Here is a 7,454-nt window from a genome sequence, read left to right as displayed (position 1 = left end):
CTTTATGGAACCAGGCCTGCTGGCATCGGATAGGATTCAGCTTTCTCAAAGGAGGAAGAGGGTCTTTGCTCATGAGTTAGCGGGGTTGATCAACAGAGCTTTAAACTAAACTCGAAGGGGAAAGGGATAATACTAGGCTCGCCCATGACAAGCCATGGGATGACACATCAAGGTTTGAAGGATGGGGTGTCCAGGCTGTTTCTCTGAGACATGCTGGGTGCACAAAACCACACTTGAAGTCTTACAGAGATGAGCCAGAGGCTCCTGAGGTCATAGGAGCCAACATGGAAAGACCAGTGAAATACCTCAAAGGAATTAAGGTGTTCCTCTATAAAGGTGACATGACTGACAGACCAGCTGAAGTGCCTCTACACCAATGCACACAGCATGGGTAACAAACCATGCTGCTAGAAAGCTACAACCTAGTTGCCATTACTGAAACTTTGTGGGACAAATCCCATGACTGGAGTGTGGCTATCAATGGCTACAGGCTGTTCAGAAGGGACAGGTGAGGAAGGAGGTGCAGGTTGCCTTCTACATCAAGAAGTGGATAGATTGTGAAGAGCTGTCTCTGAAGAATATCCATGAGCAGGTTGAAGACTTAAGGGTAAGAATTAGAGATCAAGCCAACAAAGGGAATCTTGTGGCTGATGTTTACTACAGGCTGCCTGATCAAGGGGAGCCTATTGATGAAGCCCTCTTACTCCAGTTACAGGAGGCATCATGCTGGCAGGCTCTCATCTTGCTGAGGGACTTCAACTACACCAGCATCTGCTGCAAAAGCAGCACAATGAGCAGCAGGCAATCCAGGAGACTCCTGGAATTCATTGAGGATAACTTCTTAAGCCAGTTAATAGACAGCCCTACCAGAGGGGATGCAATACTGGACCTGTTGGCCACCAGCGCAAGTGAGATAATCAGTGATATCAGGATTGGAAACAGCTTGGGCTGTTCATGCACTGGTGGAGTTCACAGTCCTGAGGGATACAGGCCAGGCGAAGAGTAAAGTCAGGACCCTGAATTTTAGGAAAGCAAACTTCCAGCTGTTCAAGGAGTTAGTCAATAGGACCCCCTGGGAAACTGCCCTCCGGGACAAGGGAGCAGAACAGAGCTGGCAGATCTTTAAGGACACTTTCCATAGAGCACTCAATCCCCATGTCAAGAAATCAGGAAAGGAAGGCAATGGATGAGTCAAGACCTGCTGGTCAAACTAAAGAGCAAGAAGGAAATGCACAGGCAGTGGAAGCAGGGACAGGTATCCTGGGAAGACAACAGGGACTGTACCTGGTTGTGTAGGGATGGGGTCAAGCGGGCCAAGGCACAGCTGGAGCTGAACTTGGCAAGGGATGCAAAAAATAAGGAGAGCTTCTGTCAGTACGTCAGCCAGAAAAACAAGGTCAAAGAAAGTGTACTTGTGATGAACACAACTGGCAAACTGGTAACAACAGACAAGGAGAAGGCTGAGGTACTCAACAACTTCTCTGGCTCAGTCTTCACTGACAACCTCTCTTCCCACACCTCAAGGGGATGCTCCTCAAAGGCAGGGATTGGAGGAGCAAAATCCCTTCTACTATGAGAAGATCAGGTTTGAGACCACCTGAGAAGCCTGAATATACATAAGTTTATGGGACCTGACAAGATGCATCCCACAGTCCTGAGGGAATAAGCTGATGTAGTTGCCAAGCCACTCTCCTTGATACTTGAAAAGTCATGACAGTCAGGTGAAGTCCCTGGTGACTAGAAATAGGGAAACATTGCACCCATTTTTAAAAAGGGTAGAAAAGAGGACCCTGGGAACTACCAACCTGATAGCCCCACCTCTGTGCCTGGGAAGATCATGGAACACATCCTCTAAGAAGCTATGCTGAGGCACATGGAGGACAGGGAGGTGATTTGAGACAGCCAGCATGGCTTCACCAAGGGCAAATCGTGCCTGACCAACATAGTGGCCTTCTGTGATGGAGTGACTACATAAGCAAGCATGGGAAGAGCTACAAATGTCTATCCAGAATTCTGTAAGGTCTTTGACGCAGTCCCCCACAACATCCTTCTCTCTAAATTGGAGAGAGAAGGAGTTGATGGATGGACTATTCAGTGGATAAGGAATTGGCTGGATGGTTGCATCCAGAAAGTAGTGGTCAATAGCTTGATATCTGGATGGAGATCATTGATGAGTGGTGTCCCTCAGGGCACCATATTGAGACCAATACCCTTTAATATCTTCATCAATGACACAGACAGTGGGAGAGAGTGCACCCTCAGCAAATTTGCAGATGACACCAAGCTAAGTTGTGAAGCTGACACACCTGAGGGACATGATGCCATTCAGAGGGACCTGGATAAGCTCAAGAAGTGTGCCCATGTGAATCTCATGAGGTTCAACAAAGACAAATACAAGGTCCTGCACATCGGCTGGGGTAATCCTTGGTATCAATACAGGCTAGGGGATGAAACAATTGAGAGCAGCCCTGTGGAGAAGGACTTGGAGGTGCTGGTTCATGAGAAGATGAACATGACCTGACAATGTGCACTTGCAGCCCAGAAAGCCAACTGTATCCTGGGCTGTATCAAAAGAAGCATGACCAGCAGTTCAAGGGAGGTGATTCTGCCCTGCTATTCTGTTTTCGTGAGACCCCACCTGAAGTACTGCATCCAGCTCTGGAGTCCTCGGTACAAGACATGGACCTGTTGAAGTGGATCCAGAGGAGAGCCACAAAAATGATGATGATGTAACAGCCATGAAAAAAGGCTGAGAGAGTTGGGGTTGTTTAGCCTGGGGAAGGGAAGGCTCTGGGAAGTCCTTATTGCAGCCTTTCAATACTTAAATGGGGCTTATAAGAAAGATGAGGACAGACGTTTTAATAGGGCCTGTAGTGAAAGGAAAAGGGGTAACAGTTTTAAACTATAAGAGGGTAGATTTAGACTAGATAGAAGAAAGAAATATTTAACAAGGAGGGCACTGAAACACTGGAACAGGTTGCCCAGAGAGGTGGTAGATGCCCCATCCCTGGAAACATTCAAGGTCAGGTTAGATGGGGCTCTGAGCAACCTGATGTAGTTGAAGATCTCCCTGCTCACTGCAGGGGGAGGATTGGACTAGATGGCCTTTATTTTAAACTATAAGAGGGTAGATTTAGACTAGATAGAAGAAAGAAATATTTAACAAGGAGGGCACTGAAACACTGGAACAGGTTGCCCAGAGAGGTGGTAGATGCCCCATCCCTGGAAACATTCAAGGTCAGGTTAGATGGGGCTCTGAGCAACCTGATGTAGTTGAAGATCTCCCTGCTCACTGCAGGGGGAGGATTGGACTAGATGGCCTTTAAAAGTCCCTTCCAACCCAAACCCTTCTATGATTCTATGAATACCCTCAAGCTCCTTCTCCGCAGTGTTACTACTGAGACCATATAATTTACATATGAGCAATGTGATTAAAAATGTGGAGCAACAGATACAATTACGGATTTTATTGTAGATTGTGTATATTATATAGTTATATTACAGTTATAGATTTATAACCCAATCAATGGTCCTATGCTTCAGAAATCAGTTTGGAGACACAGGAAAGTTACATACCTATGTCCAATATATATAGAGTGCACATATCACTGTTGCATTTCCCTGTCCTGATCACTTTTGGACTAATTTAGCCTTTCTCCCACAGATAACAGCAGTGCAAAAAATGTGTCATTGCTATGAAGAAATAATTCCATATCCCAGTGAAATGCTAGAGGGTAGAAAAAGTGTATGTAACAAACTAAATTGGAATTTGGCCAGAACTGCCATGTTAAATCATGGAAGCTGGCAAAAACTGTTGAGAAGTCTACCAAGAAAAGTCACGGCCAAAGTCCTTATGCTTTTTAAAAAAATAAATAATCTCAGCTAAGAGCTATCCCAAATTAATATGTTCTAGGCCAACCCACCCCTAAAACCCCAGAAAATGGGATTAGCAGTGAGCTGGCAGTAGCTAGAGCCAAAGATCACTGTCCCAGGCTGAGCCAATCAGCAACAGTGGTAGTGCATCTGTGATAACATATTTAAGAAGGGGAAAAAAACTGCTGCACAACAGCAGCCGGAAGAGAGGAGTGAGAATATGAGAAACAACTCTGCAGACACAAAGTTTGGTGAAAAAAATGGTCTAAGAAGGGGAAAAATATGTTTGCCATAAAATAACTGCAGGTCACAAAACTATGTAAAAGACAATGCAAAACTTCTTAACTCCAAAAGGCAGGGGAATATATAACTGAGGAGAACTAAATTAGTAAAATAATTACAGGCTTTCAATAAGTGATTTCTCAGGATATAAAGAAACTGTAGTTTGGGCATCTTGTCATGAGAAACCAGAATAAGAAAACTTCTTCATATGGAATGATGCTATGCATATTATTTTATTTTTGGTTTTACTTTGTATTTTAAAATATAACACAAGGCTTTGCTTTTCCATGAAATGCTTCCATAGAAATTTAGCTTTGTGGAACTTTCCAGTTACATTGATTTTTGTTCCATTGAACACTGTGATGGCTCAATCTCTTTGCATGTTTAACTGCATCCTGTTCCACTAACTCCAGTGGTATCTTTTACTTAAGGTAATAAAGAACTTACCCTGGAATCCTGATGAAGTACACATGGACAGACCCCACCCTGCGGGTGGACATGGTGAACCCTGCATGACTTGTGCCTATAATGCAGGCATATGCATCTAAAATAGGTGTCTGGTTTCCCTTTTTACTAAACGGAGATTTAGTCAATATAGTTAGAGCAGTTTGCTGCAACTCATTTGATCAGACCCTGGGTGTTTACTTTGGGGTGAGATAAATGATGCCACAGATCCTAAGTACTCAGCTGACAACAAAGGCAGGTTCATTCAGATGAAGGCATGTGTTCCGCCCGAACCCGAGCTCGGTCAAATCAATCTCATTCACACTCTGTAAGACACTATAGGCACAACAGCTTTGTCCCATTCAAGGACACCTCTGGAAACACTCAAGTGATTCATGGCCAATGTAAAGACCCACCCCTATTTTAACACTATAATATGTTGCCAGGTTTCTTTGTTTGGTCCATAATGGTAAACAATTCTTTTATAAGTGTTTTAAATACACACTTTGAAGTAAACTACTGATTCTTACCTTGAAGCTACCATCTTAGATTTTAACTAAATTTTATAGTAGAAGAAAGAAAACAAAGAAAAAAATCTGAGACCTTATTGTTGTTCTAAGAGGCAAGCTTAAAAGCAAAATCAGATTACATAAATCCACATCACACATCTATATTTCACACAGAACAAAAAGGATCAATTACATAAAACAGGTCTACAAAAGCTTGGCACTGTTAGGCAAATGAATACAGATGTTATGCACTGCTTGGAAAAATAATTTATTTTGTTAGTTTACAAAAATGACAACATTTCATGTTACACTTTAAATTATGAGTACAGCCAGCAACTTTGATCCTGCAAAGGTATTAACTGTCTCCTGAGAGGCAATAAACACTTACAACCTTGCTTTCACAGATAGCTTGGAGTAAGTCCCAAGTCAGCAAAAAAATAATGAAGTTTGATATTTTCGTTACTGCCTCATTGGCTAACATTTTATATTCTGATCACAGAAAGTAGGTACAAAATGTTGACATTAAATTAACACATCAACTTTCCAGGTAGAGCCTTAACCAAACTTAAACATACCTGCAGACTCTGTGTCAAGCTATCCGTTTGCAGCAACATCCTTGTAGCACAAGACAGCTTTCATATACTTCGTACTGTAATCACTTGACATGATCTCAGCACTTAGTATTTCAATTGGTACCTCTGCTTTATACACGGGGTTTGATTCTGGCTTCATATATAAAACAGGTATAGGCATTCTGAAGTCAAGGCAGCCCCCCACAACAATAAAACTGGTGTGCTGGTGTGATACATGAGCCAGACCTCGTGCGTGTAACTGAGTACCAAAAATTTCACAGGTTGATGAGGACCTGTGCTTTGGAACAACACGGTAACAAGCTTCTCCTTTTATACTTCCACAATGCTTTTTTTTCCTAAAACTCCAAGAAGTGTTCTGAAAATGCAAATTGCAGACTTAGTTCTATATGCATCCATGCAATTCACAAAAAGTAATAGTGAAGCAGTAGTTTGGTTGGACTTGATGATCTTGAGGGTCTTTTCCAACCTAAATAATTCTATGATTCTATATTTTTTTAATTCATTACATATGGGGTTTTTTCCCCCTGAAGATGGCAGATAATGGAAAAACTGGAATGCAAATGCCTTGGGAAGTTATCTTGAAACAAAAATACCATAGGACAAAATAAAATTTCTTAGAGAATGTTTAACAAATAGTCAGAATTAGTTTTAATTTGTGAGTCTTTTGTTAAAAAAAAAAGTCTACCAATAGTGCTAGTATTTAGATGTAAGATATAATTAGCTTCCGTCTACACTAATAAAAATTCCCACTATAGGTACTCAATGAGTTAACAGATTTTGTTGAAAAACTGATGTGAAACAAAATATTTAGTGGTGAGTGTGAAATACAATTGATAAACCTTAACAGATGAATTATCGCTCCTTTAAGAAGGTTTTATTATTCTGAAAAAGCTGTAGTAGCCCACATTAGAGAGGAACAAAGAGCTGTAACATTTCCAAATCTTGCAAATTTCATAATCTTGTATTTATGACATTTAGAAGTACTGTGGTTTTCATTATATAACTAAATTTGTTTTAGTCTTCTTGAAAAATAAATGTACCTATACAAGACCAGAAATGAGAGCAAAATTCCATGTCTCAGATTTTGAAAAAAAAAAAAAAAGAAAAATGAGATAGTGCCAAATTATTCCAAATGTTTACAGTGTGCTATGAAATTATTTTTACAAGATCATGCAAGATCATGGATTTTCCAGTAAGTATTTGTTGCTCACCAGACCAACACATATTATAGACTTGCAGACCTCCAAAATGCAATGAAAAAGTAAGTCAAACTCAGCATGAAATCGTAGCTCCACTGATATGAGAGACATGGGCTCTGCTAGCTTTAGCATAGTCAGGATTTCCAAGTACAAAGGATTAATTTTCTTTTTTGACTACTAAAGTTTTACAGTGTATGAAGATGTTTATGGATTCCTATGTCTACAAGAAAGATATACAACTACGTGAACAGGACTATACATAATGTCTACATAGCTATTAGAAGTCTGAACACACCTTTACATATCAAAAATCAAGTTTGAAAGAAACTGGAATAGTTCTGGTTACTGGAGCAATGTCAGCTTCAACATGCTGCCTTTCTGTCGCATTTTACAGGAATGTGAAAAGAAGCAGCATGTTTATACATACACACAAAATCAAACTCATGAGAAGGCTAAAAATTAGGTGAAAAATTAACAAATAAAAGACAGATACAATTTTTTTTTTTTGCACAGATGTCCCTAAGAACCTGCTGAGAGTTGAGCTTATACGGGAA

General features: G+C 40.8%; 1 pseudogene; it reads left to right on the top strand.

Annotated features, from left to right (window-relative positions):
- The first annotated feature begins 1,186 nt into the window (after positions 1-1,186).
- LOC104465474 lies at positions 1,187-2,692 on the top strand (annotated as a pseudogene).
- Positions 2,693-7,454: the final 4,762 nt, after the last annotated feature.

The sequence above is a fragment of the Pterocles gutturalis genome, unplaced genomic scaffold (genome assembly GCF_000699245.1).
Source record: "Pterocles gutturalis isolate BGI_N339 unplaced genomic scaffold, ASM69924v1 scaffold4636, whole genome shotgun sequence".
Taxonomy (NCBI): domain Eukaryota; kingdom Metazoa; phylum Chordata; class Aves; order Pterocliformes; family Pteroclidae; genus Pterocles; species Pterocles gutturalis.
The sequence above is the reverse complement of the archived record's forward strand: the minus strand, read 5'-3'. Positions and strand labels throughout refer to the sequence as shown.